This window comes from Cyanistes caeruleus, chromosome 1 (assembly GCF_971803275.1).
Source record: "Cyanistes caeruleus chromosome 1, bCyaCae1.hap1.1, whole genome shotgun sequence".
Classification (NCBI taxonomy): Eukaryota; Metazoa; Chordata; class Aves; order Passeriformes; family Paridae; genus Cyanistes; species Cyanistes caeruleus.
The window spans coordinates 52,052,268-52,076,184 of NC_141701.1; the positions used below are offsets into that span (position 1 = coordinate 52,052,268).

The window sequence follows — 23,917 nt, forward strand, 5'->3', positions numbered from 1 at the left end:
ACTGGGAATTTAACATTTTTCAGAAGACAAAAAATATTTTCCTTGGCTGATAAATAATAATAATGATAATGATAATGATAATGATAATGATAATGATAATGATAATGATAATGATAATGATAATAATAATAATAATAATAATAATAATAATAATAATAATAATAATAATAATAATAATAATAATAATATTGTGCTTTTGAAATACATTTTCCTAACGTTGGAGTCTGAACACTTTATGTCACTTACTTTTAATCAGCTCTGATATTGTATGAAAAGGTTTGTGTTATCCTTAGGAAAGACAACAACACAAATGAAAATGGATTCTCAGCCAGAATTCTGCAATCCAGAATTCGTTAGCTTTATTGAAGTGGATGTTCAATCTTGTTTTCTTCACCCAACTATGTGACCATTACTCTAGGGGCAAATAGAATATTAGCATCTTTTGATAAATAATCACTTGGCTACCAAGAATCCAAATTATTCAAACTGTGATGTTTTACTTTGTAAAGCAGCAAATGAAGGTTCCATGCCTTTGTAACTCCAGTATGTGTTTCAAGAAACAACTGAAAGTACATGTTCAGTGTCTTTGAACCTGTTGGGTCACTGTCTTTTATTTTTTTCTTTTTTCCCCCCTACATTTCCACTTTCTGGTTTTTTCCCCCTCTGTGTGTTTATGGTATTTTTTTTATTGGATTTTTTGTTGTTTTTTTGTTTATTTGTTTTTTGTTTTTGTTTTTTGTGTGTTTTTAAGGTTGTCTATCTGGAAGTATAGCAAACACTGGCTTGCTTTCTTTCTTTCAAAAGAGATTTTGGTTGAGGTAGTAATAAAACTTTTGTGGTGAGCAGCAAGGGACCATCTGCAAGGCCCCTTAAGCTTTGGGTTTAAGACACCCATAAGCAAGGGTTCAGTGCTTAAAAAATTATACACAAAATAAACATATCAGGGGGGTGCACCAAAAGCAAAGCTTCCCAGAGCGCTTCTATCAAAGCTGTTTGTCCTAGTTTAGGGCAAATTAGGGAGGAAAACTCTAAATGGGGGTTTCGCATGGGAAATAACCCCTCCCCACCAACTGGTCCGGGAAAGGGAAAAAAAAATTATTTTGAGAGAAGTGGAAAAAGCTGTTTATTTAACAGAAATTGAATAATATTAAATAATAAAACCCCTCGCTGTTGGATGGGATGGCAAGTGTAGGAAGAAAAGTCTTTTTTCATGTGGTGCAGCTCGGCTCACTCAGGTTCTTATCAGTCTCTCCGGCGCTGGAAAGTGCCGAGGCCCAGGCCCCGGTGGGCCACAGGCCTGAGCTCCCGGGGTTTGGCTGGGTGTTCAGTCCAGAGCAGGCCTGCACAGATCCAAGGAAAAAGGGAAAAAACAAAGGTCCAGGGAACTCCTCTGCCTCAGCTAGCTAAAACTAACTATAAGCCAGAGAGAAGCTCTGTCCTGCTGTCTGTCCATGCTGCAGACACCACAGTCCAGGAGCGGGGTGTGTGGGAGTGATGTTTTTCCTTAACACAAACTGCGCGCTTCTTCTTCTCCCCACTCTCGCTCTCAGAGCCAGTCTTAAAGGTGCAGAAATTAATATATAACATAAACCAGACAACTGGGGATACCAGTATCATAAAGTCACCCCAGGACACTGTTCTTTTAAAGCTTTTGGGTTGCTTCAACCTACATGGCTTTGAACAGATGATACTGATGAACAGATCCTACTGAGGATGTCTGGGTTAGAGCTGCCCTCTGTTTTACTTGAAACAGCCTGCTCTCCCACTTCTTGAGCCACCAGCCTGCAGGCAGGAAGATAAAGAACAGCCTTGTATCATGTGCAGGGACTGCAGCTTACTGGGAAGGCCCTGGACCTACGCATCATCCATCAGACCTCCCATACTCATGACTGCCATTAAATCAAAGGGAAATTCCTCATGAATGGCCTTCCCACAAGCTCTGCATGTTGACTATTTGCAAGATGTGTTTACTTCCACTGTTAGATGATGAAACCTGCTGGGGATGACTGTCCTCTCTGCATGAACATGCAAAGGCAGGGACCTGAGGGAATGGTTCTTCGTGTTTTCACTTCTTCTGCTTGGCAGGTGAGGGTTGCCTTTTGACTGAAGAACTGGGAAAATCAGCCCCTTCTCCAGTCCTGATGTCATGGCTAAGGCACCAAAGGGATTTGGGAGAAAGGCAGAGAAGGCAGCAAGAGCCACTCAGGCCTGCTCTGTGTTTCAGGAAGCTCCACACCCCAGGTGTCTGTCTCCCTGTTGGTCCTGCACTGCAGTTCCTGCACCTGCACTGGCTCTGCCACCCTGAGCTGGCATTTCCCACCTCTCATATGTGCCTCTTGCAGTGGAAGAGGATGAGATGGGAAGACTTGATCGAGTCTGCTCCTATTGCTTCAGTAACACTGCCGAGGCTCTTCCACTGCAGCCTGCTTATCACTGTGCTCGCTTATCACAGCACTGACAGGCGTTTTGATCCTGAGTAAGTAGCACTGAAACGAATTTGGGATTTTGGTTGTGAACCGGTCTGTTCTAGTGAGCTTAGAAGGTCCTGATCCCTCCATCACAAGAAATTTACAAGGCAGCTGGAAAAGGTTTACAGATGGGCAACAAAGATTGTCGCGGCTGGGGACTGTGACTTCAAGACCGGACCAGCTGGACATCAAGTGGTAAAATAACAGAAGGATGGGCTTAGTTTGATGACCCAAACCCAAAAGGCTTTAACAGTAAAACAACAAACATGTAATCCCTACAAAGTAGAGGGTGCACCAAAAGGGCAGGGTTCAGAGTGTTACAGTAACTTATATAAACTAGGATAGGGGAGGACTCTGAGGGTAAGGGCCCAATGAACAGGGGTGGTTAGGAATATTTAAAACACTGCAGCAAAAATAATCCAATGACATAAGGGGAAACAGGGAACTTTCTACTAACATCTACATAACTACAAACTAGGGGCAGTGTGGGTATTGTCTTTTCTCTCCATGATAAGGAGGAGTTTTCCCACAGCCTGGGTTTTCAGCAACCCCAATAAAACATGATCAAAGGTACAGAAAACTGTATGAAGGATTTCTAAGCTAGGACTTTTGTATACAGAAAGGAGATAAAGGAGGAGGAGGAGGTGATACATTTACAAAAAAAAAATCTTGAGTGGCATGGAGAGAATGAATAGATGGATTTTTTTTTAACTCCTTTGCAGTACAAGAGGTGGGAGACATCAGACTAAGCTAATAAAATAGTAGGGCTCCAAACAAAACATCTCAGTCAGCTGACCCATGGATCTCCTTGACAAAGGATGGTGCTAAAGTTTTTAGGATTTCAAAAACAGACAAGAGATTTCATGTGAGAGTCCCCAGGGAGTACTAACTACACAGAAACCACATCCTCATCAGCAGGTTCCTGTTCTGAAAATATCTGTAAATTGTGAGAATGTTACAGGGAGTTTTCATATATGCCTGTTCACTAGGCATCTGCTGTTGGTGTGGTCGGAAGTAGGGTAGAAGGACCTTCAATCTGACATTACAGTTTTCCTTCTGTTCTTCACAGCATTGAAGAGTCTGCAGAGCTGTAGGAATTATGAGTAGGCTTTAGGTCACTTAACTTTAACTCTCAGAAAATAGAGGCTGTAGTCACCCATCTCCCAGAAATCAGTGTCATGGAGGGCACACCACGCACCCTAAGATAGGTATCCAAAAGGACAGATGAATCACCATCTCCTGCTACCTTTTATTTCTGATTTCCCTGGGAGTCTGGACAGCTGCCTTGTGTTGGATGAGTAGTTTCTTTCTAACTTCAGTTAATCTTACTTGAGTGAGACTGATCCTGATTAAAGTGGGTTTTGGCAGTAGGTTTAAAGCCTTTTTCTGCAAGGTTTCAAATGCTACTGTGTTAAAGCTAGCATTTATTTATTAGAAGTGTCCTTTGAAAAAAGCTCCTTGAGCATGACTGGGAATTTCACTCTTCAAAGGTCAGTGGTCAGCAGCAACAAAACCAATCAAGCTCTACCTGGGGTCTGAGGAAGCTCTGCTTCAGAGTGTGGGACTTCTGACATTTCACTGCCTATTTAGACACTGCATCTGAAACTAATTGAAAGGAAGGTGACTGATAGCTGAGAGACAGAGATTACTGTCTTGTGTTATTCTGTCCAGAAACATTATATGACCATTCCCAGCTGTTGTTCTGGCGTGGGGTACACCATCTGTCTCATCAAATCACACCATGGAATAACAGCACAGAAATCTTCCATATTATCCTGCCATAAGAAAACAATTCCTACTGACAAGACCCCGAAACCAAAAAAGAATATCTTGAAAGCTAATTTTTTTTTGCTTCCTCTGATTACATTTTACCTTCCAGGAAGCAGATGTAAACACAGTCCACATTCATTCTAGCTTTGTAATCACCAGCCTTTGTTTTTGAAAATGTATCTAAACTGCTAACTTCATTTTCACAGCACTTAAATGACTTGGAAAATTCTTTCTCACCCAGATTGCCAATATGTAGTGTGACAGACTTTGGCACTATTGGAGCAGTGTACCCTGCCTGCGTTCTGTGGATGCTTCTTTGGAAGTGTTAGTCATTACAGCACAGCTTTATAAACCAATCAAATATTGCTGAATGTTATATATATATTGATTAAGTGAAATGCATGGGTTTTTTTTAGTTCTGCCTTTTACAAGAGATTGTGACATTCAAGATGTAAAATTAAATTTGTACCAGAATTTAAATTTCATAGGGACAGACTTGGTAAAAGCCAAGATTAACAAAAATAGCTCTATTTTCCTTTTCTAAATTTGACTGGATGTAATTCTTTAAATGGATAACCAGTATCTTATCAACACAAAGCTACTATATTTGATCCCAAATATGAAACTGGCAGAAAATGGGTTACTACAACAAAATGCAGAAGTGAGCTTTCACCAGCTTGCCCAAGGAAAAGCCTAAAAATCTTAAAACTGTACTTTAATTGTAGTTGAATCTTAAACATACCAAAAGCTATTTGATATTTAGATATGGAAATAATAATAAAATCTATGAATACAAATGCTTCAGGGTCTTACAGTGTCATAAACCCAGAATAATGCCACTGAATACATCTAAATTCTGCTGATGTAGAACTGGTGGAAAGGTAGTGTCTGAGGGGTTTTTTTTTACCTGCAGTGTTTAACCTGGCCAGAACTTTACCTACTATGGTCATCGCTGTGTGTGCAAAGCTCAGACATCAGAGCTTTTGTGAGAATATGTAGCAACACTATCCTTAGGTAAAGGGAGCCTAAAGACATTCAAAGACTACACAGTGTGGGAGAAACTCAAAATTTAAGCTAGTGTGGGCGGCTGAATACTCTGAATACTTTTATGGATCTTTTAAAAATTATGAGCCAACAGCATCGTACCTTACCTGCTTCCCTGAATGCTATTTCGTGCTGTCCTTGAGCAAAGCTTCCTGGGGGAGGTAAGGCTTGTGGAATGAGTAAGAGCCAGCAGTATTTAGACACCTTCCTCCCCTTCGCTTTGGTTAAAATTAGGCACAGAAATGCCTTTGTAGGATTGGGCCTGGTGAGCAGTGAGATATGGCAGGGAACCAAAGTGACCTGCAGGAACCGCGGGTGTTTTGTGGCATTGCTGGTGGCAGATGGACTGAAGGAATTGTCTCTGGATGCACCACGGCTGTTCTCTCTGTGCAGAAGCCCACGCTCACCTGAGGTTGATGCTGACTCTCTAGGATGGGTGGGAATTACAGCTGACCAAGTAACTTGTGCTACCTGTTCCACCAGCTCTCTGAAGAAAATGTTTTCCTAGAAGCATTTCTAGAAGTCCTCTGCAAGTTGGTGGTGTGGCACTTTTTAGGAATTTGCAAAGAAGTGGTACTGTGAGCAGCCAGACAACGGTTGGACAGTGTACAAAGACAACTTCCAAGAAAAAAGGCTAATGTCAACAAATATATGTTGGATACGCATAATCATTTATCTGCTCTGGCCACACTAACAGTAAGCCAGCTGCAAACATACACAGATGACGTGCTGAGTGTACTTCAAATGCTTTTTACAATTCCTTAGCTTGGACAGAAGCAAGGCAATGTGGGTGCCAAGACAGACACAGGAATCTTCCCCACATAACCATTTCTTATCCTGGCATTGTCTATTGATTACCCGCTTTCAGAAAAGGAGAGCTGCCATAATTACCTGTTTTTATGGCTGCATTTAATTCTCAAGCCTAAAGGAAGGGAGAGAAGCCTAGGGCAGGGGAAGGTGGGACATGGGTTTTAGCTGAAATAATCTGTAGGGCTGGGAAATTTATCTAGAGAGCCATCAAATATCCAGTGGAAGGATTGGGGTTGTTCCCATTGTCAGAGGCTGCTTCAGACAATGTCCTGGAAGTTTGTGTGAGGGGCAGGCTGTCCTGCTGCCCTCTCAGGGTCATCATCCAAGAGCTATGCTGGAGGCAGAGAGACTCAAGCAAGCACACAGAATGGTTAAAGGCTGTTCTGCAAGGCCAGGAGCTGGGCAGCATGGGAACAAGTGTCAGGCCTTCTGGGAGGGCCATGTTCCTGTTAACCCTGTTCAGAAACTGCCATCTCACTTTGCAAATGCTCTGAGGGTTTGTAGTGAGCCTTTTGAGACAGTGACGTGCACTCGGGCTCATAAACAGAGTATCACCTATGAATCAGCACTGGTATGATTAAGTCTCGGTGAATTCTCTTTTGTTTTTCTAGACAGATAAAAGATTCCTTACAAATCTCTTTCAGGTGTAGTTCCAGTGTATTTTCTATACTGGATACAGCTACAGATTTCCTATCTTTCCAGAAACAAAGGTGCCACAAGGGTTATGTACAAGGACAGGTAGCAAATAGTGCTGAAAATCCCAAAGAAATGTCATCATAAATATCTGTTGATTTTGGAGCCATGTAAAAATGACAACTGAGCTCAGGTTCAGTAAAAAAAAAAAAAAAGTATAAACCTCTACAAGAAAAAAGCCTTGTGCACGTATATCCCTTCCTGGGATTGTGATTTTTCCAATGTGCTGTGAGTTGAAAGTTGTTTTTCATTCAACAGCTAAAGCTGTGTGACTCCAGCTGTCCCTCCTGGATGTTATTTGATTCAGGAAGCCTTTCATGCTGAGGACTGACCTTTCAAAGGGATTCATATTGTGTGTTACCCCTTTTTGTGCTTCATTATGTATATGCTGATGAGCTGAGGGTGGTGGCCAGGTGATAAATTGCTAGCAAGTGATAAATTTCTAGATAACCCACTCATGAGTTGGAAGGCTTGTAAGTAAAGTAAAGAAGAAAGAACTCTAGTGAAGATCAAGGACTGTTAGTGGGAGCTGATGAGAGGTTCTGTGGAACAGGATGAAAATGAGTGAGTCCCAACTTGACTTCATTGGTGGGTGTTGCATGTAGTTCATGCTGCATTTTGGAAGGGGTGGCTGGACATTCCCACCATGACTGGAAGGTTTTCTTCTTTAGCTCTTTGCACATGTGAACTTTTGTGCTTAGGAGTGTAAATAGATTGCTCAGCCTGTGTGTACCTCTGTAAATCTGTGTTATTATAATCTTCAAATGAATAGCAATGATGTCTGCCATGTGGAAAAAATAAGGTCTCCTTGGGGAAGTAAGGGATGGATATTTGGTTGATGCTGACTCCAGTGTGGCTTGAGATGTGGTTTGATATGTTAAGCCATGCCATACAGCAGTGCCCCCTTCCACCTAAGGAAGGCTCTCCTCCTTCTTGAAGAAATACTTAATTTTAGTAAGACACTGAGTGTCCTTTCCTGCCCAAGATAAAAGTATCATACTTGTTTGTTACCTGTGAATGCTGGTAAAATACCTGTAGATAAATATTGAAATTTCTGGCGCTGTCTTTTGGAGTTCTTGTGACAGCAAATGCTTTTCAAGGTGTGCATAGCTGGTGGGATCCACCCCTCTGCCTTAGCTGGCAGAAGCTCATATTTAGTGCCTATCAAAACTTAGTTCTTGAAAACTGCCTCCTGAGAGAAACACTTTTAATTAGCTGGGCTTTCCTGAAATGAGTAGGTGCAAATGAGTCAATTTAATTACTTAATGTAGCAGTTTTCTCATGTAGGCAGCTGAGGATTTTTCTTGTCTAAAACTGTTTCTGACAGAACTAGGACTTCTGGTCAATTTGGGCTGGCAATCAGTGTGAAATTATCTGTGTTTTTGCTGGTATTGGAATGAGATTGGTCTCTTGCCATCGTTTTTTGGCAGCACAAGCCACATGTGCAAAAGAGACAATACTGGAGTCAGACAAAGACTTATGGATCCCCTGTGGCTGTCTCCACACCTATGAAAAGCAAATGCATGATATTAGTAATGACGCACCAACTATGGGAACTGTTCCAGAAGTTGTCTCTGAAGCATCCAGGGAAGATAAGAGTTAAGTATATGCTCCTGGAAACAGAAGAGCAAACACACCAAGCATGTTAAGCCCAGGCAGCCAATCTGCAAGGATGCTGTGCACAGAATAAGCCTAGGAGGAACCACAACAGATATGTTGGGGCTTTCACAGCTTTGTCTGCAGTGGGAGATCAATCCAGCTTTCTGTATTGTGCCTACAAAACAAGGCTGGAAGCAGGTAACCTCCTACTTCTTTCTGCAGAGGTTCCCATCTGCAGTGACTGCAGCCTGGAGGAGTTTGTACCATCTGCAATGGACCATCATAAAACAGTCTAAGACACAGAAAACTGTTTATGTCGCTGTTGAAGCAGTGGTGCTTGACAGCAAATACTTTTATTTATAGTCAGTGTGTCAATGGCTCACCTGAGGAAGCCATGCTTGTTCTCAGGACAGTGATGCTAAAGGCCCATCACTGCAAAACTTTGGGACCATTCACACACTAGATATGTGGTGATACTAGTGTTTTATGCCCAAAGTTGTTTTAGTGTTGCAGACAGCTTTATTTCAAAATCTTGGGGCCTGGAGAAGCATGGTGAGCAGTTAAAAATATATTAACATAGATTAAAAAATGCTTCTGGATATCTGTGCCTAGCAAACACTGCTGGTAGAGTGATGGAGAAGTGGCCCTGAGGACTTGTAACAGCCAACTTTTTAGACAGTTTCTTCTAATATTCTGTAAAGGGTCACCAATACTGATTTTCATGACTATTTTCTAGTTATGTACAAAAAACATCTTAAATCCCTTCAAATATCTTTAAGTGAGATGCAGTTTGAACTGAGGTTGTATTGGTTTTTGGGTTTTTTTTTCCCCCCAATAGAGCAATGGAGAGAAAGGGGAGAAGCCAATAAAATCACAAGCTTTTTGGGTTATCCTAGATAATCGTCGTCTTAAAATTAGAAGCAGGAATATCAGGTTAAGAATGGGGTGAGAACAATTGCTTTGATGATGAAAGGACAGAAAGTGGTTTCCACTCCTTAAAAATTACCCTGTGGACTCCCACTCTAAATCAGGATACTTACAGCATAGTAATAGTCTGTGTTATAGCATAAATACTCTGTGCCACAGAGGTAGGAAGAACAGTAGGCAGGAGGAATAGGAATAAATCACTGATAGGAGAGGAGGTGGGTACTTGGTGTAGATTGTGAAAAATCCATGCCAGGTAATGTTTCCTTGTATATCTAACTTTTGATAAAAATAACATGTCAAGAACTTCCTGCTCTCTTCTCATCCACAGAGTACTATTTACATCCACACACCCTGCTCCTCCCCTTCTTCCCCAGCTTGGCTGAGCCAAGATGTTTAGGAGGCCACTGGGGAACTGTACTAGTGAGTTGATCAGAAGCCTTTAAAAATTCTTGCCAAAAAGCATAAATCATCCCTGCTCCTGAGCTAGTGGCCCCCACCTATGTTTGCAAGGTACTATTACTTCCAGTCCAAAGTCTCTGTGTGGAGCTTGTGCATTCTTCCTCAGCCTGGATCTAGACTGGGATGCCAGCATGTGGTGCAGATGAGCCTGGTTTATCCCATGTGCTGTCCACAAATTTGTTTATACAAATCCTGGCTGACTTTGTAAGATCAGGCCCATCTTTTATTAAAGATCCCTAAAATTATCCTGCTTTCCTGTGTTTAAATGTTCTCCTGACAGGATTTCTTCATAGAACATCCTTTCCCTAAAACTTTGGTAAGTAGTAGGGACATACATAAATACGTGCATAATCCTGGGATTGGCAGCCTTGTGATGCTATGCAGATAATCCAAGCCTGTCGCTGGGAGTTATGAGTGTCCCATGAAAAAAAGCAGAATCACAGTAGCAGACAGTGATCTGGTAATCTGTACAAGGTGGGATTGCTTCTTCCCCTCCTTACCCCCATTTAAGATTTCTCCAAGTAAAAGATACATTGATAGTTATATTTCTGCTGTTTTCATCAGCAATTCAAGTACATGAGTTTCAGCTGGCTTAACATAAAAATTTTGTTGATAACTTGTGCTTTAAGTTGTTGTGACCATTTTTTAAAATGACAAAATCTGTAAAAAACTTGATACCACTAAAAAAACAGTATCTACAGAGAAAAGCCCCAATATGATATTTGCTCAGGTTATTTCAAAGAAAACATAGTTATTACAATAAGTGTTGAGCCAAAACACTTCACATGTGGGAAAGTTTAGCTGAAGAAAGAACAGTTCATATATATAAAGATAGACATCTATAAAAATAGGCATATAACTTGACCATTTTAACTCCTAATCATGAGTTCAAATAGTGAGGTCTGTCTCACTTCCTTTCCCCAGTATTTCATCTGTAGATTTATGGGTATAAACTCTAGGAGAGAGATCCAGTTTATGTGTTCTATCCTGCTCCATCTGGCCTTTTAAGAAGGCTCACACCAAGGTGGTTATCTCTTGGGATGGCGCATCTTCATATGGTGGTGATAGTTTCCTTTTAAAATATTTTTCTATTGTGGTTCTGTGTTTTAGAGGAGTCAATTAAAAGCACACTCTTGGCAGGACATGGCTAGCTTTTCCAGCATATTATTAACTTATCAAGGCTGGAGCTTGCTAGATAAGCTCTGCTGAAGTATATGCCTATATTATGCCTCTGAGGCTTTTAAATGCACTGTAACTTAATGCTGGCTACCAATAGTGTAGTAGTTTCTATACTTGGAATTTAAATGCTGTAAGATTTGGCTTTTTACTGAGTTCACTAGAAAGTTACAAAGACTTATGTGCCAGAATTATTATTTTATTTTTTTTTCAAGTTTAGGCCTTGTTTTAAGAATTCTGTGTTGGCTTCATGCTGAGGTCTATGTGCACAAAAATCAGTGAATGGGGAACCGCATCCTGCCATGTGGCAGCCCCCAACAGCTTTGCTGCCCCAGGTTGAGAATTGGGGTGGATGTGTGGGACCTCACCTTGTGCATAAACTGGCCCTGGCCCACATGGAGATGAGAAACTATTGCTCTCTGGTGCTGTTTTGGCTTGGGATGAAATAGAGCTGAGTGATGTGTCCAGGAAGAGGATGTTAGAGTTGACTCCACGGCAGGATAGAGATAAAGGACTGGGAAGTGCTGGGTGGCTGCTACTGGTGGTAATGCATTCTGTTGTGACATCATCTAAGTAAAGGATTTCCAAACCTATGTGTCCAACGTAAAATATCCAGCATGTTAAAGGATTTTGGGATGTAAAGTACATGTATTTGCCACAGCCATGCTAAGATCCTTCATGTCAGAGCCCTCTTAGTGCAGTTTGAATATTTCATACCTTTCTGGTTTTATTTTAGTTTGTTATCTGCTTCCAGCTGAGTCACATGAGTGTAAACAGATCAGTTTGTCCCTAAGGAAATGATTCCAGAAAATTGGGAGAGTCAGTTTAGTCCAAATACCATCTGTAGAAATGAAGATTTTAGAACTCACATAAGGCTGACCAATCTTATACTGCTCCTGTTTCCTCTCATGTTTTTCTTGGGTAAGCATATAATTTTCTGGCACAAAGTTGAATTTGTTGAATAGATGCTGACATTGCAGCAATGTTCCTCAGCACATCCCAATTTCAAAAGCAAAAATTGGCCTATTTCAAAGTAATGCAGATATTCAAGAGCTTGTGTCACTGAAATCAAAGTGGAAACCGAAACTTTAAGAAAATCTAGATATAAAATTTTTTTGGGTCCTTGAGAATTTTGTCCTCAGAGTTTTTCTTATTAATGTTGCCGCCATAGACTTGCAGCCAAAGCAAAACTGGCTAGAACTGCCACAAGAACCAACTCTCCATCAGCTCAGATCCACAGCAGTTCAGAAAAGCATTGCCATTGTTCATATTTTCTGTAGTTTGGTCAAGTGGCTGCCGGGTCACAGAAATTTAGGTGCTCAGCAGATGACAGCCTTGTACAGAGGCAACGCTGGAAAATGTCAGCACTTGGAATAGGGACAAGGTGCAAGTTTGGGATTAGGAAGGTGCTAGAAGTGCTAATGAAGCACTGATTTCTGTCCTTTTCAGATTTGTCTTTCAGGCTTGTGCTACTTGTGAGGAAGAGCAGACTGGTCCTACCCCTTATTGGGAAAGGCACAGGAGGAGAAAAATATCAACAGTCACAATACACAGAGATGTGCAGACATCCTCTGATTCTGCGGTGAAGCTCATTGAAAGAAATTTATGGACTGCAGGTATACACCTGAGCCCTTACCTTCAGGCAATGGGATCACAGTCCTCAGGATGACTGCCATGATCTACTTATATATATACATATATACACTTACTTACATATAAATAGGTGTTAATTCCTCCTCTGGATAATGTATGAATAACATTAATGGGACACCCAATTACTACTCGAAGCACAGTCAAAATTATCTTCCTACCGCTTTGCTTTGCTTCCCCCTGTTTCTTTGCTTCATTTAAAACTTCCTCTCCCTACATTTCAGGGCTTCTTCTAGGCAGGCATGCTGTAAACATCAGATCTCCTCTGCCAATATACCTATCTACTTTGTTCACTCATTAGTGACAAGATATCATTAATTTCTCTCATTCTACAGCACTGTCTTTAACAAAAATGCCATACTTCCTGGCCTTTCCCAAAGAAGACTGCAGCCTGCTGTGTTTGTCTGTGGTTAGCTTTAAAGCACACTGAAACTGAAGCTCAGTGGGGTCTGAGTCCATTTTATTTGTTTTTATTTATTTATTTTTTTTTATCTGGACACTTAATACAGTGAGGTTTATGTACAGATTGGGATATTAGTGAGACATATCTTAACTTCTTGGCAGGAAGTTGATCACCTTGCTTAATACCTTCAATAATATGACTCAGTCCTAGTGAACTCGGTTACTGCCTTTGGGTTGATGCAGAGTATGAAAAAACATTTAGGATGGGAAGTAGTCCAGAATGTTATTTTGTTAACATGGCTGCTTGTATTTTAAATTTAAAATGTGATGGCTGTCATTTAAAATGTGATCTTTACCTTCTGTGCCTCCAGTTCTCAACTCCAACCTGCTGCAGTGGGAAGGGAAAGGGGAGCAAGAGAGCAATATCTCATTTGGGGAAGTCTCCATGGGGGTGAATTGGGGAGTATGACGCCTAAACCATGACATCTGCAGTCAATGCTGAGAAACTTCCTGTCTAGAAGGTGGCTGGTTTTCAGAAGTCGGTTTCTGAGCTTTTGACCCATTTAGAAGCGTCAGACAGTGGGTGCTTTCAGTATGCAAAACATGTGCCTGGTATTTTTGAGCAATCTGCTTGCTGATGAGTTGCTGCATCACAAAGCTGCTTAATTGGAGCAGCTTCTTGCAGCAAGGCTTTCAGATGGGTGTCATTGTGACCCAGGCTGTGGTGGCAGCAGGGACAGGAGGAATTCTGCATGTTTTGCAGTCTTAAGTCCAAATTCTGACTAACCCCTGCATGGTTGTTGGTATGCAATGATGAGCTATTCTCAGTCCCTGATGGGTACAGTGCTTATCTTCTTCCCAGCCTTGTGGGCTGTGGGAGGGAATAGTGTGACCTGAGTGTGACTGGGATTAGAATTAGGCCCTTAAATGGCTTTATCAAACAGTGGGAAAACAATAGTGTTGCCAAGTAGGGGAGGTAATGGAGGGTCATCACACTACACACCTCCTCCATTTAAAAGTAGAGGAAGGCCTTTGTGTTGGCATTTCTGTTCTCCTGAACAAAACAGAAAATGTTATGGCAACTTTCCTCTTTTGGGTTTCTTTCAGGTGCTTGCACATTATCTGATAAGGATACAGGTAGGAAAACTTGCTAGACTATCTATAGATTTATTTTATTTAATCCATCCAATTATGGGCATATTGAATTTGAGGATTGATGTTGGTGTTTCTGTAGTTCTGGATTTTCTGATGTGGTTTTGAAAAATACCAGCAAATTCTTGCAGAAATCTTGTGTTTCTAACTGCGGCTCATGGATATTCTCCAGGCAGAATGGAAAAACTTGTCCTGAACTTTCTCCTCCTGCTTTCTGTTAAAGACTGGTTGACCCTTCTTGGTTTACCTTGCATTTGAGCTATGGTGTTGGAAGAAGTCCATTCTGTACACACATAATCAAAGCCTTTCACCAAACTTCCCTGTGGTGTATTCCAGCAGAGATTAACTATGGCCACTTCAGGCACAACCCACATGTGGCAGCTGTGGGTAGTGAACACAATGTTAAACATCTCCTACAGAGAGAATCACGAGACAGACTGCAGTCTCATTAAGTCCCTTGTACTCTCCTGTTCTTATTTTGTTCATTTAAATTCCCCTGAAGAGGGAGTATCAGCTTTCCAGAAGAGAAGAAACACTGACTGCTTACTGAGCAACAGCTGAAACCTATCGTTTTTAAACTTATTACTTCTTTTGACATTGAATGCTTATACTGGAAGACACATTTTTCACTACAAACTATTTCTATTTTGCTTTGTGGAGCAAAAGAAATGATTAAAGCAAAAGCTATTCCCAGTTTACAATCACTTCTTCAAGATGGTAATAATAATTGACCTTAGGTTAGTCTCTATATAAATTATATTTGAAATTGTGTAAGTTGCAAAGAAGCAGAGCCGGACAGTCCCCAACACATATTTTCCAAGAGAAAGTTATGTCAGGTTTGAGTAAGACATGGAGTGAAACTTGCTTTAGTTCTTAAATGCTGGAGCCCTAAACAGAAATCAAGCACTTGTGTCCCATATGTTACAAGTATGGTGTTTTGCTAGTCATTAACAAGAAAAGTATTATGGTATTATGCTTATTCTGAGGCTTTTCTAAAGTTTTTTTTTGTTTGTTTGTTTGTGTTTTTTTTTGCAATTACACTATGGAAGGGAGCAGCTGAAATAATAATAAAAGCTTTGTACTTGCAGGGAAGTTTCATCTGGGAATATCAAAATAATTTATAAGCCTAGTTAAGTCTATCTTGATATTTTCCTAGGATACTGCTTTCCTGTGGGAATTGGTAAGCCAGTAATTTTGCTCTGGTTTAGCAGAAGGGAGAAATGGGGCACAGGAAGGGTAAACAACCCATGCAGGGTTATTGCAGCAGATCATGGGGGGTTAGCCAAGATTCATGCACACAGAGATGAGGTTTACATGATGGGTTTGGGTTATTGTTTGGTTTCTTATGATAGAGAGGTTCTTACTGCCAAGAGCATCAGTGTGAAATATCCAAGTCCTAAGGATCTACCTCTGGGTGCTGGTAGCTGCTTGCCTCCCTCTTAATGTCACTCATTCACAAAGGGTCACTCGCTAGGTTCCCTTCAGATGCCCAAGCCCCTCTTTTCCTTGTGCCAAAGTTGGGCTCTGCAGCAGGCACTGCCCACCCCCAGCAAGGAGCCCAGCTGGGTCGTGGAGCCCCTGAGTGACAGACTCGCAAAGAGCCATTTACAGGGGAGGCAAAGACACACCTGCTGAAGGCGTGATGCATCTTCTGGTTTCTAGTAATCCTGGAAAGTATCATCTTCAGGTACCTGGAGAACAGCAATCCTTCAGTTTTAAGTAATGAAGGCCCACCTCCTGAGGCTAAATCCCTAGCTGAGAAGAAAGGGTGAAATCTGCTGATCAGTTGAATGTGGGACCACTCTAGAGAATCTGTCAGCTACTTAAGAGACACATCTTCAAGGACATAGGGTGGCTCTGATCTGTGAGATCTTCATGTTTCTCTCTTGAAACAAGCTGACCCCTTGCTCCAAACAGCTCCTTTCTGTCTGGAGCTGCAAATACATCTTCTTTAACAAGAATATATTTTCACAGGCCATAAATCAAACTACTCTTCTTCATCAAGGGAGAGATGCCCCATAATTCAAGGCAGAGAGGTTGTAAAAGCACAAGGGTACTCCAGGTACCCCAGGAGTCTGTGGATGGTCTGGGCTGGACCTGAAGCACAAGCCACATTGTGTGCTCTGGATAGAGAAATTTTCCTGTTGTGCTCATTTCTGCTGCCCATGTGAAATTTAACTGTGAAAACACTAACTAGGAAACATAAATCTATAGAATTAAAATTAACCTTTAGGCAGGTGCCAGTGCATAGTCTAATTGACATATACAAGAAGATTGTAAACTTTCTTTTTTCAGTTTTATGTGTGTTGGGCAGAAAGAGTTTTAAGGAATAAATCAAGGGGTGAAAAAAAACTCTGCATTGTAGCTCACTGTCAATCACACACAAGGATTATGTATTTTTTTGACAGAGGTTCCAATAGTATTTTAAAAAGCACCTTTTTCCTTTCCGGGATGCAGAATATAGGTCTTTAATTGTAGGAATATCAAGGATTTTCCATCCCATGCTGTTAATTTTGTTTCAATATTTCCCCTCTCTTTAACTGCTACCTTCTTGCTACAATTCATAGCTGAGATTTTTGGGCAGGAGGCATGGTTTAGAAAGTACAGTGTAAAGCTCTGGAAACCCAGCAGAGTGTGAGAACTGGTCTGGGACCAGTACTTCTGCAGGATAAACGAGCTGCTCAGTCAGGTAAGGGAGCACCCAAGATTCTTATGGAAATAAGCATTTGCCTTCAAAAATTTGGATTTAGACCATACCCCCCAGTTATATGAGATCTCAAACCAAAAAATAGCTTTTGTTTTCCTGGAAGGTACCATGCTGCTGATTCAGAACTGAAACACCACTATTCCACCAAAGAAAAGGCAAAGCAGGTATCTATCTGCATGGCTTGTAGTCAGGAACAATGAGGGAAAAAATGATTTTTTTTTTTTACTATTATCTTTGTTTTTCCAGTGATTCTGTTCAATTAACATGACTAGATGTACAGATCCCCATGTCATTATTGGATTCCAAAAAAAATAAAAATAGCAGGTGCCGAGCAGACTTGCAGATCTTCCAGCAATTTTATTCATTAATGAACTCCAAATATACCCAAAGCAAACACATGTACAGAAGGCTTAAATTCAGATGTGTTGAAGGAATTCCAGTTCAGGACATTTTATTAACCTCCACATAACTGATTGTGCTTTAGCTCTGCACATGTTTTGATTTGTCACTGTTCAAAAAAATCAACAGCGCATGCAGATCAGATGCCTGGTTGAAATATTTTGTGAAAGTGAATGATCAAAAGCAGCTCAAATGCCTCATTCTATCTTGCTCAAACATGTTCAAAACCAGAATAATTCATAGCATTTGGTTAACTTTATTAATGCTTTTTGTCTTTTATTTTCCCCTAAAATCTCTGTAAAAGAACATCACAATCTGTGAATTCTAGGACATAAATATGTACATACACAAATTAATTGCTAGCTATGATGTGCATAAAAAACTGACAAACCATTATATTGAAAAAAGTCATTTTATGAGTTGTTACTTGCTTGAAGAGCATTATTAAGGTATGAAACTGAGACGTTAGGTTAAGTTAGGAGGAAAATTCTCACGCAAAATGAATAGTTCAGAGTCTTACCTTGTAGTAGCTGAGACAGGGTTTTGGTGTGAAGGTTCACATGAACTGAGGATGTTTGTATTAAAAGTATCATTACAGTCTGGCTTGTCTTCAACAGTTGATTGTGGCAGTGAAGGATAGAAATGTCATCTTTGGACTGTTTCCTAACTTCATTCTCTTAATGAAAATTCAGCCAGTTTGCAAATAATATTGCTGTTGTTGATCACAATTTTACAATATTTTTCAGTATGTGGGGAAAAGTACCTTCAGTATGTGGCCTTTAATGGTCTTCAGAACAAGGTAATTAAAACCATATACTTTAATAAGAGAAATGTAATTTTTAAATCAGAAAACTTTTGTATGTCTTTGATTCTTTTACCATTACCTGTTTTTCCTTGAAATCTGCTATAATTTATGGGAAAACACTAGTCTTCTGCAGAATGACATGGAACTGTGATTTTATAATCTTTCTAAGTACTATTAAAATTATTTCCCATAATTGTTGTTTCCTTTAGGATGATTAAATGTACTTAGTATCATTGTGTCTCATATACATGCCAATTTTCTGTAATAACTTGGTTGGCAATCAATGCCTTTTATGGGAATTTTGTTTTGTTTAGTTGTACTCTCACCTTTCATGTTGATGAAACATCTTGCCTGTACTTTTGACCAATGTGTATTTATGTTTATATGTATATGTGGGGCACTGATTTTTAGTTTGATGACCACTGAATGTGTGAGAAGACTAATTACTCTCACTGTTTCTTTTGACTCAAACCTTTAAAAAATTCTTTGTACTTCAAAGTGACTAACATTTGGTTTCTGTTTAGAATGAAGTTTTAAGCCAACTTTTTCCCCCTTCTCTCTCCTCCCCCAACCTGCCTGCCTAATACCTGAGCCATTTAACTGTGTGATTAATGTAAAATAAAGATCACCTAGGATTTCACTGTCTGCAAGATGAATGATACTCTCCAAACATAATATAGTTGGAGACCTGCTGTTCACATGTGGTGGTTTTTCAGTTGGTTTTTTGGGGGGTTTTTTGGTTTTTCTTTGTTTCCCACTGTCTGATCTATACATGAGGGACTAGTGAGACTTACACTGTTCCCTGCAAGGTTCTGGTTTGATGATAATTTTATTTTTAGGGCACGGTTATTGATATTGGCTAGCATTACTCATAGCCTTTAATCAAAAGGAAGAAGTGATAAAGACATCTTTATGATAAGCCCGTATGTGATAAGCATGAGAAATATGGAAAAAGATTAAAGACCTAGTATCTTGGCCTCAGAGAAAAGAGCCTTTGTCCTGTTAAAAATAAAGTTGACCAGATGTGCTCATTTAGGCATGGCAGCTCTCATTTTCTCATCAAACACATCACTAGTTAGGCTTTTAAAATCAAAACCTTAATTTTTGCTTTTGGAGTTCCCATAATGTTTTTTATACTGCTGTGTGACCAAGTTATGGAAGGCACTTCAGCTTGTACCTTTTTTACTGCAGGTGTATAGCCAAAATAAGCTGGCAACTGAATATGTCCTAAAATTCCTCACTGTATCAGGGCATCAAGTGACAAGGTCTGTCCCTTGCTGACCTGTTCATGAACATCTTTGTAGTTGCACTGAAGTGAGACAGGTTGAAAAAAAAACAAAAACCAAACAGCTGTAGGTGCAATCATCCTATCACTTAACCTGTAAAATCACTCAGCCTCTACATCTATTGCTCTGAAAGTGCCTAAGGAGTTAAAAACCCAAACCTATAAAAATTAAAAAAAACCAAACAAGTGAAATACCAACCAGGCCACCTGCCCTTGCAGCACTCACCCACTGGGCTGCATATGCTTGACACTGTTTGAGGATGAGATTTGTTAGAAGCAGCAGCATCTGGCAGGGAGGATTCTTCATTTACACACTCAAGGTTCATGTGGTTAACCGAGCTCCTCTACTTCAGGGTCAGACACAGCTTGTGGGAGCATTTTCTCATTAGGTTTTACAGTTTAGAGGAGACTGAACATATTGGTCTGCAGGACTACTGCGAGGTTAAATTTGAGACTGGGATTTTAATAGGAATATTTGCATACAACTGTGTGCTCTGTAATGAAGACTTATTTTTCATTCACCCAGGCAGCTGACTGTGTAGGTTCCTACTATAAGGACAGAGAAGAAAAGGGAAAGCTCTAAGAACTGTATGTCAAGACAGCAAGAAGCTGTCAGCTGCCAGGACATACCCTAAAATAAGAATTTTATATTCTTATATATTTTTTCTATATTATTATTATAATATATATTATTATCATATTATATATTATTCTTATATTCTTATATATTTTATATTCTTTATATTCTCAATACCAGGCACTTATTCCATTGCTTTGACTGTGTTATGCTGACACCCAAGGAGGTCCCATCCTCTTCTGCATTTTCGAAGCAGAATCTCAGCCCTAGGAGAGTATATATGATTAAGTATTTTTCCCCTTGTTTTTTTTTATGCAACCATTGTCTGCTTTTGAATGCTCCTTAGAGGAAGAAAATCTGTCTTTCAAATGCCTTTTTCCATAGGGTACAACTATTCTTTCTTGTCTATCAGGGAACATTACTAGCTTTTGCTGGAGGAGTGTAATGAAAGAGCTGTTTAGGTTTAACAAGTTCTTAAAAAATAATTTTATTACTGTCAAGTGGAACCACTTTTAATGTTTTCATATCCTAGATGGGAGTTATCAGTGTTGACAGAAAGCTGAAAGGGGTGGAAAAAATAGTAAACAGTCTTTAAAAACCAGAAGATGATATGTGTATCCAAGTACCTAGCAGCTCTGACAAGGATAGTTTATCTTCAAATCAGTAGGAACAGCCACATGGCTGCATCATCTTACCTGCTGAAAATCAGACTCAATTTTTTACCATTCTGCCCCAAGATTATGCAGGGGACAGGTAGGGAGAAAGTTTCATGAATCCTTCAGCTGTGTTTTACACCCCTCATTCACAAATGATGGTGGAAGAACTGGTGATGGTCTGTGATGCCACAGGCCATGCTTATTTCTGTGAATCAGCACTGGAACGGCTCCTCTGATGTACTTTAGGTCCCTTCCCATCCCTCAGATTGTCACAGAGACACAGTCTTTTCCCTCCACTGTGCCTTGCTGTGCAAAACACATCCTTTGTTGCATGACAGGTTGCTTGGTGGGCTGCTGCAGTCTCAGGCTGCAAGTTTGTGTGATGGTTTGCAAAGGAAAAAAGGCCTGTAGAACCCATTACGTGCCTACATCCAGTATCTGACTTGACTTCTTCAAATCCTTGTGTGGTTAGGAGCAGGCATCCGTAAAGATGAATGGTATTTTTGGTGGTCATTCAAGTACAGCAGAAAACTCCTAGAGGGCAGATGAAGTTTGTCTGGCCTCTGCTGCCTAGTGACCCCTTCTCTGGAGAGTGTCATGCTGAATTTGTAGTTGTGTCTCTTTGTTTAAACATTGACTTTCAATTTATTACTTAAGGGACCCAGCCTTAAATTAGAGGTGGGTCATTATTTGCCCTTCCTAATGGTAAACTGAACTGTGCACACAAACATATCAGAAACAGCTGAGGGTAAAATGCTTTCTAGTCTGGCAGCCCAGCACTTTATGCTGGTGTCACTTTGATTAACATAAACTGTCAGTGACCATGGCAGTTAGAGAAAGGTTTGTCTTTATTACCTGGAACCTCAGCAAGACAGTTGTTATTGCTTTGGTACGGCAGTAGGATGGAAAACTGATAGTCTGTAATGCCCTGTGTTAGGTGCTGTGTGAGCACAGAACACAAAGTCTGTTTCCATTTCCTGGTGCTTGGAGCAGAGGTCTCTAGTCTCCTTGGGCACAGACCATTCTCAGGCAGGCAATAGATATCCTCCACAAATGTTCAGGCAGGGCTCCTAAGAGCCTGTGTTGACTCCAGTGAAAATCCAGCTCAGTGTTAAGTAAATACTCCGGGAGACACAGCCATATTGTTTCCACTTCTTAGGCTTCCATAGCACTAGGGATATCAATGGGCAATAATATTATTCTATCCAGTAGTTTTTTTCTCCTTGTAGGATCTGTATCTCATTAATCTGTTGGCTGGAGAATCCTAGTAGATTAAGCCCACAAAAGTAAGTATGATAGTCTTGGTTTACAAGCTAAGCAATGTTCTCCAGCTAATCCTTTGCTTTTTTTCTCCATCACTCGCTGAAATGGAGATACATGTAACTAGAAGGGAGCCATGTGGGAATAAAAGCATCCAAACAGTGAAACATGCTGCTGCTAGGGGCATGGAGGTTGGGATGAAGGACCTAAACAAACCTCCTTTACTGTAGATAACAGACTGCCTATATTGCTGTGTGCATCCAACTCATTCATTTTCCAGCAGAGTTATGAATTTTCTGTCTGATACTCAATTTCTGTTGTTGCATAAAGGATTGAGGCAGAAAATCAAGACTAAGCCACACAGGTGAAGTTCCATTCACTGCTGGGATGTTTCTTCTGATGTGTAAGCATCCTCCAAAATTGATCCTCTATGCTTATCTAAGTCACATCTACTACTTCTAAACCCCCCTCCAGCCCCCACATTTAAATGTGAGAGTGATACCATTCTACAGTAAAAAATGTTTGCAGGTTGGGGGTTTCTTTGGCCTGCTTATACTTACTTGTTTGCTTCCTTATAATGTCATGGTTCTACTTGGAAATATGTTTGGCTACATGGGAAGAGTATCCATTGCAAATTATGCTTCCTGACCTTTTGTGAAACTAAAATAAATTGCTGTTTGGAAAGAAACCAGAGACTCTCCTCTCTGTTCCTTTCAAAGAAATCTGACCTTACAGTTCTTTCTTGTGGAGACAGTAGAAGCTTCTTTGAGCCAGAGAAAAGGAAGCAGGAAAGGGTAAAATTTTCCTGTGCAGACATTTTTTTATTTTTATTTTTCGGATATTCCTTGATGGACATGGGGTTTTTCAAACCTTTTCTCTTATTGACAAGGCTGCTTTGCCTGCCATGCCTTATGCACTTAACTCCTTGTTGCTTCAGCCGAGTGCCTGGCATCTCCTCAGCCACTGTACATGTGCTCTCTCTCCTGGAGACCTCATGTGGCTGCTGCTGTTCCCCCTAATGCTCAGCCAAAAAGGATGAGAGGCCATGCAGAGATTGGACACAACTAATGAAGTAAGTGTCTGCGAGCCCCTCATGAATTCTTGCATGAATTCTTGGAGATATTCTCCCAGCTGCAAGGGTCATGGACTGGGAGTCAAGCTGCAGGTGCTGTACAGGTAGTGCATCGCAAATAGAGGAAATCAATTCTGCCAGCTGAGGGGGTCATCACTCTGGCACCTTTATGGCCTCTGTGATCACAGAGAGGCGAGCACTGAATCAGCTTGCAGCTGATGCTGCTCAGGGGAATTGCTGGAGCCTGGAGATTCAGGTGCTGTCAGTGTAGTCCCAGATAAGCTCTGGTGTCTTCTCTGGGCATCTGATTCCAGCTCCAGCTTTTCCTAAGGAGTGCTCAACTCTGTTCAGGGAAGAAAGTCAGCTGACTTACATATGTAATCTTTTCTTTTTTCAGACTAGGCATGTGTGTTTGGAAGAAAATGACAGGCTTAGGAGGGCAGTGACCATGACATTCTCAGTCTTAACCATGTGCCTATGTTGTATCAAAGTCTGAGGCTCAAGGTTGTGTAAAGTATTTTTAAATTATTCTTTGAAATGAGTAAGTAATGAATTATCCTGCACATCATTAGGAAAAACAATGCCATTGGGGGAGATCAGGAAAAGTTCCTTTCTGGCAATTCTTTGTAACAATGTAATATAATTTATCTGAAATTTGGGGAACAGTTAGGGGCAAAGGGAGAAACATCCCTCCCTTTGGTTAACCTTGCTCGGGAAATGTGAATCACTGAACTAAATAAAGTTTGTAAAAGATGCTCTGAAAATACTATGCTACGCCCTATAATTCAGCCAAGAATGAAGGAGGCGGGAAAAAAAACACATCAAAAGTCCCTGCTTTTTTTATATTGCTTCCTGGCACATTACTCTTCCCCCACTTCCCCCTCCCCATCCTCTTTCTGGTTTTGTTTTGTTTCACCTCTTTTTTTTTTTTCCCCTTTCTTTTTAAAAAGAATCTTTTTCATTTTGTAAAGCTGGTACCAAACTTTAGCAACAATCTTGTTGTCTA

At 40.5% G+C, this 23,917-nt stretch overlaps 1 long non-coding RNA gene across 1 annotated transcript; it reads left to right on the forward strand.

Moving 5' to 3' along the window:
• Positions 1–1,291: 1,291 nt before the first annotated feature.
• LOC147655504 (uncharacterized) lies at positions 1,292–18,561 on the forward strand. Its single transcript, XR_015287931.1, has 3 exons — positions 1,292–2,476; positions 12,396–12,562; positions 14,106–18,561. It is a non-coding gene; the product is annotated as an uncharacterized LOC147655504 (long non-coding RNA).
• The last annotated feature ends 5,356 nt before the right edge of the window (positions 18,562–23,917 follow it).